At 38.7% G+C, this 8,302-nt stretch overlaps 1 protein-coding gene across 1 annotated transcript in view; it reads left to right on the top strand.

Moving 5' to 3' along the window:
• The first annotated feature begins 491 nt into the window (after window positions 1-491).
• LOC128369409 (integrin beta-1-like) overlaps window positions 492-8,302 on the top strand; it is a 37,024-nt gene continuing 29,213 nt past the window's right edge. The window contains exon 1 of the mRNA XM_053330447.1: window positions 492-798. The gene's annotated coding sequence lies outside the window, so the exon portion shown is untranslated. The remainder of the gene's footprint in view (window positions 799-8,302) is intronic.

The following is an 8,302-nucleotide window of genomic DNA, read 5'->3' as shown; positions in this document are numbered from 1 at the left end:
GGCGGTCTGGGATTGGGTTTAATTGATACTGTGACACCATTTAAGCTCATGTCAGGATTTATTTACAAAATATTGATTTCAAAGAATTAAAAACAGCAATATATGCATTAAGTAACATGTTAAATATCAGGTGTGACTTCAGATGTAACCCCCTTTTTGTAATCATCACCATTTTCATTAGTAACTATAATTCAAATATAAAAAATTTAACTTAAATAAAACATTTTATGTTAGTAACTATCACAGAATACAGTTACATTTAGTTTCTAATTAAATCAAATGTAGCTAGTTACACTCTAAACACAACACACCCTGAAACTGCGTGTATGTGTGTGTGAACCACATCCGATCCGAGGTGAATAGAGGTTCACGCGCTCACAGTTCTGCGGTGTATGCTCGTTCATCTTCCCTGGTCGTCCCGCATAGGGCAGTACTTCCTGTGACGAGGAGGGCGGTGTCTAATCGAGAAAAAGAGGGTTGTAGCACTTGGTAAGAAGTGGGGCATTAAAAAAAAAGGCACTAACCAGAAGGGCTATAGCGTGTTCAGAGGAGCTGGGTACTCCTCACCTTTTTAATTGATATTTTAATAAAGTTTAGAGTAGTATAAAGTTAGTGGTGAGGATTGGTTTAACCACGTTTTTAATCAGGGACGTGACGCCGTGTCTGAAACAAAGCGGACCCTCTTCTGCTCAGTCTTCGCATTTTTAGCAGCTCGAAGGAGACTTTTCGGTGGCAAATGTATCTCTAAAAAAAATTGCAACCCGGGACAACAACTTTAAAAAAGCATCCGTTTTAAAGGTGAGTGTTGTTATTATTATATCCAACCTTTTATTGTCACCTTTTTCTTTTAAAAAGCCTAGTCTGCCATGTTTTAAGAGCCACTGAAAAACACAAAAGAGAAGAGGAAAGGAAAGAGAGAAGGAAGGAAGGAAGGAAGGAGGAATGCTTGTCTTCAGGGGGTGAAAACTTCTGGGTGTGGATTAACTATCTTAACAGCTTTATTTAATGTACTTATACACCCATATAAGAAAAGAAATATTAGGTTTATTTCCAGAGTACACCTTCATGTCTTTCCTGCTTTCATTAAATATGAATTTGGGTTTTGTGCAGAAACTAGGCCACTGAGCCTCTTTATGGGCCAAAGAAAGCAGTATGGATAGTTCATAAGTTGTGTCTTTCTCTACTTTTATGTCAATACTTCTTATTCATCATGCTAACCATCAATATAAAGGTAAAACTATTATTGAGGCTTAAAAACTTGTATTGTTTAAACAAACTCAAGTCTATGTGGCTCAGTCTCAATAGTGATTTAATGGTGACTTTTCTTCCCTAATAGTGCTGTTTGTCATCTACTGTAACATAAATAGTATATTCTTGTGGTCCTACAGGGGCTTATTTTGTTATTTAAATCCCTAAATGACACATTTACCTACATACTAGGCAGTATTTAAAGCTGAAGGGGTTTATTTGGACTGCATTGTGTGTTTATATACATGGCTGGTTGGTTTCTTGAGGTTTACTGTCACATTTTTCTCTTTTAAAAGTCATTTTAAAGATCTTTTTTCTTGTGGTGAAAAGCTTTTTAATTGTTGAAGCATGTTGAAGTTGAGTGTTTGAACTGAACTAAACAGGAAAATGAACACTTTGTTTGGGTTGTTGGGTTGTTTTTGAACTCTGAAATGGTTTTAAAAAAATAATGAATAATGGTTTTTTAAAATTTGACGTGTTTCTTTCTCTCCCTTCCTGGAAAGTTACGATTGGATTTCAAAGCATTGGAGTCCATTTGTCCTACCAGACTTTTCCCCCAGTCTCAGCAGCTGTCTTTACCATTAGAAGTTGTAAATGCATTAAAGGAACATTTCATTTAAAACGTACCAAAAGTGGATCCATTTGTAATCCAAACTGGATTTAAAGGTAAAGTTGAGCCTCAAACTGCATTTCAGGCTATATAAACCATAACGCTTAAGGGCTGTAATTGAGGATACAGTAAGCCCTGGATGCATTAGGAGGAGGCCAGACTGGTTAACCAGAGTCTAGAGTCTCTTGTTGAGCCTTGCCCACTTAAGATTCAGGACTTTGTTGACTGTGCAAAGCTCAACAAGATGGGTCTTGCCTCCCTCATTCACTTCCAGTAAAGGAATTGTAGCCTGAGGGGTGGTGTTTTTCTTCGTCTTTCTCTCTCTACTCCCATAGTGTATATCAGACAGAAGCTGGACTTAAAGTGGTAATCTGCAAGGACTACTTTGGTGACATGGGAATAAAACGCCTCGGGTTAATTACTAGCCCGGGTTTGGGTCGTAGACTGCATCGTAATGATATAGCAACAGCACCGCATCGAAGTGCGAACACAGGCAAACATACGTCTTTCATCTTGAACAGGGAGTACAGCACATCAACATGGATGCAGATAATGTAAACCAGGCTTTTTGTAATTGTAGACATAAGGGGAAACGTGTCTGGTAGACTGGGGCTGGCTTCCCAATGCGGATCACTGTGAGTCACTTCCCTTAGTTACATTGTTATGATGTTTGAACACAGCGAACAGAGCTCGGCTTCAAGTTAGGAGTGTCCGGGGGCAGTATGAAGGGTCATTCGGCATTACTCAACAACTAGGCCTTTACCCTGACTTGTCAGATATGAGTCATGTGTGACAGGCCTCTTCAATGACGGCCAGACAGAGCATGCAGGAGGAGGAGGAGGAAGGTGGGGATATTTGATCCTGAGTCAAACATTGTCCTTTAATGGCTTTTATACCTTGTATTCAGGTCTGAGTTTGTGGTCGTTTGTGGGAAGTGACTCGCTGAAGGAAACGTGTTGAACCCCTTGATAAGATGTGACGGGAAACACGAGAAGCATGAAAACACAAAGATTTAAGGAGCGTAGCTGCTGTTGGGTTGTGCTCAACAAATAAGCTCAGTTTTTAGGAATGAAGCAAACCACCAAAGATTTTGGTTAAAATGTCTAAGTACTAGTTTCATTACTGATTTATTCTGTTGATTATTATAGGTAAAAATCTCTTATTATTGTTTCCCAAAGCCTGGGGTGACATCCTTAAATGTCTTATTTTGTCCCAAACAACAGTCCACAACCTAAACATATTTATTTTACTTTATAGAGGAAATAAACCTGAAGATATTCACAAATGAGACGCTGGAAGAGTATGACTGGAAGGCAAACACCACTGCATATCTTAACAATGGACGGGAAGATTGTATTGATATCAATGCCATTATCAGTTCTGCTTATTGTTACGATTCTTTGGAAACATAACTGTTAGATAAGTAAATAAATGGTCCACCGCAGAATGGTCCGTGTGTTGGTGTTGAGTTAGCTGTGCCCCTCTGCTAATGTTAGCCTCTGAGTGGTGGTTTTAGAAAGTTTGCAGTATACTTTCACATTTTGTCCCACAACGGTAATTATTGAGTCATTAAATCAGAACGAGCTTGCAACTGCTGCTGTTTTTTGTAGACAAACTACAAGACAGCTGAAGATCACTTTAGCGTGAGCCCGCTGTATTCAGTCAGATAAGTTCTGTCTTTTCTGTTCGTGGGCATCGATAAGAGGAATCAATGATCCCAATGGATTGGACAATTTGGAACCGGTTCTCAATCCCCATCCCCAATCATGACGTCTTGACTTTGTACTGAAGCTCTTTGAAAAAAAAAGTACATTGTTTGGATCAGAGTCTAATCAATATGACGAGTAATAATAAACATCTGCCTTGTTACACAGAACTACTCTCTAGAGACTGAAAATATGAGCACTGTTACTAGTCGTTGGAGCCGTTTCTAAACAATCTAACAAGTCCAAACTCTTCATAATGAAGAAATGTGAGATCCAGTTCAGTGTTGTGGCTCATTAACATGTTTTTAATAGTTTGAGGGCAACAATGGAGGTCTATGGTACAGAGGAATAAGATCTATTTGGACCCACATAAACAATACTCACAAGTAGGATCAAGTTTGAATTAGTTACATAGGAAAAATATGGCCAAATAAATCTTTTAAGTCCAAACTGAAGGGACCAAGCGGTCTAATTTGAGTGCTCTTCTATAAATAATGTCATTTGTAAGGTGCATACTGATGAAACCCAGCTTCAGTGAGTCCTGCATTAATGCAAACAAACCATCACAGTTTTAAACAGCAAGCAGCAGGGGGGTTCGTCTTCAAACATCAGACTGACCGAGTGAACTCTACACCCCACAGTCAAAGAGAAATGGAAATTTCAGTTACGTTAGTTTTTCCGGAGAATAGGGCGCAGTTTGTTAAGTTGGAATGTGTTATCTCATCTCTCTGAGGCGGAGGGCAGGGAGTTTGGGATCGTCTCCTTAATGACAGCTAAACCCCCACAAACAGGGCCAAAAAATTATAGCCTTCTTAAATTATAGTCATCATTTAACTCTGAACCAGAATCAGTCTGCTGTGTCTGCGGAGTACGTAACATAAATGAGCGTTAGCTTTGTTTGATATGAACACGTCTCTCAGACGTTAACACACACATGTTAAACATGTGTATGTCAGCTTTGCTCTTAGTTCTCCTTTTAGTGTCACAGGAAGGTTACAGCTGTGTCAACTTAGTACTTTGACTTCTCTTTCTGTAGCACAGTGGTAATATAGAAATGAATGATGAATTAATAACTAACACAACACCATTAATAATTGAATTAAGATTGTATTACACACAAATATAAGCAAGGTTGCAACAGATAAGACGACTAACTGAATATTCGCTGCTTGACGACACTCACAAGTGCGAAATAGTGTCAAATTTTTTTTTATTTAACTGATAATCAGCCTTCATTTATTTACTGAAACACATTCATTAAAAATCTTACACGCTTATAGACCGCCTAAAAATATAATAGCGTGTTTTTTTTGTGCGGCTTCATCATGTTTCCTCCAGTCAGCTAGCTAGCAGGCTAACTACGTCCGAGTTATAACTGCCATAGTAGACAGCAGCTTTTTTTTCACACAAGTTAGCATCGTCCATGTGAAACCACATCGATAGCTCAAGTCTATGTCACATTCTTCACACCTTACAAGATTATCTTTTGCTTTCCTGTAAGTTTTCTTGTGTGGCTTGATTATGTTTCCTCCAGTCAGCTAGCTAGCAAGCTAACTTATCTCCGAGTCATAATAGCTGAGGGCAGGACTATCAGACTGGAGGAGGTGGTTTACGCCAACTTAGAGCTCCTCCTAGTGGCTGAAATTGAGAATTACACTCCAGTAGCTGTTAATGAACCTTTCCGACTAGACGACACAGCTCAAATCTTTAATAAAGTCTTTAAATAACTAAAAAAAAAAAACATCCACAGCAATAAGGCCAAAGTTAGTCCCCATTAACAATTATTTGATTTTAATGACGCATCCTTACAACAAATATCAGTGTTAGTTTTCAGTTTTCATTTTAAACCTAAATGTAATAATTCAAACCTTTTTCTTTTATTATCTGCTGGGTGTCTAAAATGAAAAATATGAATTTCAAGTCAAGCACGGATCTTAAAAACAGGGATCGGGAGCCAGACTTCACCCCCCCTGTTAAAATCATCTCTCTGGACAATACTGGATTATATGGGCTTGGTTTCCTTTTTCTTTTCTCTTTTTGTTTTCTGTAAACAGTTTTGTGGACAGAAGCGATGACTTCTTCCTGATCCTTCAGCAGCCTGTTAGTGGAGAGGAGAGGAAAGTAGGAAAGTAGAGTAAAGTGGTGCCTGGGTGTGGTTTAATGAAGGAAATGGGAACATGGGGAAGTCACGCTGAGTTGTTTGGGGACCTTAATGGACTTGAGACTGAGAGTGGGCTGTGATTTTCGGCAGCAGGTGGGGGGGCATGATGGTTGACCGGGTGGCAAATAGACCAGAAGACGGGGGCGAGAGGGGGGATGGGAACTACCAGATGACCCACCCTAATGAACAATGCTGACTTGTGTTAAAGACTTTCACTTTCCATGTTTCTCACTGATTTTCTGTGTGGATTTGAACACTTTAAGTGACTGTTATCGGCCATAATAATAATAATGATGATAATAAGAATAATACTTTTATTTCTATAGCACCTTTTTATCTAAAAAAATGCAGCTCAAAGTGCTTGACAACAAAATAAACTACATACACCAAGTGCTTCACATTAAAAGGGCCTAAAAGGATCATAAAGCAGTGTCAGAAAAAGAAACATTAATGTAATTTCATGCTAAACTGTGCTTGATCTTCTTGTCATTAGACATGGATATGATCATTGTATTCATGGTATTTAATAAAACATAGCTTTGGCACCGTCCAGTTACAATATACAATAGTGTAAACAGCTGGAGAGGGAAGAGAAGAAAGTGGAGATCAGTAAAATAAAGAATAAAAGGTAAATTTAAAAGTGGTAAAGCTCGAGGAGGAGGTGCGTAACAGCAATTTTAATACCAGCTGTAAATTTTAATACCAGCAGTTAATATAATACAGGAGTTTCAGCACTTATGTTTTACTTTTACATGAAACCCTTCTCATGAAAATACTTCTCAAATGTTAAATGTGGCAAAAAAAATATGATTTTGAATACTGAACTATGAGATTAAAGATTAAATAAGATGCACAGTTTTCCATATTGAGTCATATTATTAATAAGTAATGAAGTCCAAATACACAGCCATATGTGCACCTGTGACCTGTCTAATATCACAAAACCACATTTACTATAATCACATTTGAGGTATATTGGTGAAATCAGTTATGACTCATGATGGACTTATCATGGTTCAAATCAACCACGAATCATTTTGAAATACTACAATTTTAACTTTGTGGTTCTGGAGGTTATAAGATAAGTACTGAAATGATTAGTTGACTGACAGAAAATGAATCGTTGATCATTTAATTCACTTATAATTCAAAAAATGCCTCCAAGACTGTTAAGATGTTAAGATGATACTTTGAGATTAGCCAAATTGGGTTGGGCCTCGTTTACTATTGCCTGATATTTTATAGGCTTAAAGATTAAAGTTTAACCTTCCTGTCGTCCTCACGGGTCAAACTGACCCCGTCTGTTTTGACTGTTCCTTCTTTCCTCCCTCCCTTCCTTCCTTCCTTCCTCCCTTCCTTCCCTCCTTCCCTCCTTCTGTCCTTCCTCCCTCCCTCCTTCTCTTTTTTCCTTCCTTCATTCCCCTTCCTTCCTTCCTTCCTTTCCTTCCTCCTTCCCTCCTTCCTTCCCTCCTTCCTTCCTTCCTTCCTTCCTTCCTTCCTTCCTTCCTTCCTACTTTCCTTCCTTCCCTCCTTCCTTCCTTCCTCCCTTCCTTCTTTCCTTTACTCCCTTCTTTCCTCCCTTCCTCCCTCCCTCCCTCCTTTCCTTCCTTCTTCCCTTCCTTCCTTGACTTGAGGACAACAGGAGGGTTAATTGATGATTGTTGAAGCTTTACCAAGACTTGCCACACCTAGTATTATGACCCAGATGTAAATGTGGTGCTCTGTAGTCTGCTGGATAAAGCAAAGCACCAACAATAAGAGAGAGACTCATTTGTGTTTAATTACATAGAAAATGTTCCCACTTGTCAACATAACATACCAAACAAAAAGATTCATGTAGTAATAATTTAAAAAAAGGAAAAACAAAACCCAATTAGTGTTGAATATTTGTGGAAATGTGCGTTCTGTAAACTGCAGCTGTGTTTTTGGGCATGTTTTGTAAAATGATACTCTGGACTGAAGCAACAACATACCATTTCACAGTTGTGTGGGAGTGAATTGATGTGTTTGAAACTTTGACTTCTGGTTTCTTAAGAAAAAAAGCTTGGTGTCGGACAGTGCGGTAAACCACCAGATACAGAGAACCACTGGAGAAACCAGCAGGACTTATGGTGGCTTTTACTAATCTTCTCATGATGGTTCAGTCCAGTTCAATTTGTTGTTGTTTTTTAAATGTTTGGACTTCCTTTTGTTGATTTCTTGTACTGCTTGTATAAAATTTGCGGTGTCGTGACACTGGTACATTTTTTAAACTGCTGATTCGGCTGCCAGATGACTTGAAATGATCTCATTTGTTTGGACACCTGTGTCATTTTTTTCTTTTTTTCTTTTTTTTTTCCGCCAGTGTGTGCATGAGAGGAAGCAACACATCAGCAAAACATTTGACAGGAAATAGTCTGCACTCGCTCTGTCGCTCTCTTTATGAAGATATTTATTGAGGGGGGGGGGGGGGGGGGGGGGGGGGGGGTAGAGCTGCAGAGTATAGTCTCATTTTAATTACATTTTACTGGTTTGGTCTTTTTATGTTGTATGTTGACCACCGATTGATGTAATATTTTATGATCAGGTGACAACACA

This window comes from Scomber japonicus, chromosome 12 (genome assembly GCF_027409825.1).
Source record: "Scomber japonicus isolate fScoJap1 chromosome 12, fScoJap1.pri, whole genome shotgun sequence".
NCBI classification, from domain to species: Eukaryota; Metazoa; Chordata; class Actinopteri; order Scombriformes; family Scombridae; genus Scomber; species Scomber japonicus.
The sequence above is the reverse complement of the archived record's forward strand: the minus strand, read 5'-3'. Positions and strand labels throughout refer to the sequence as shown.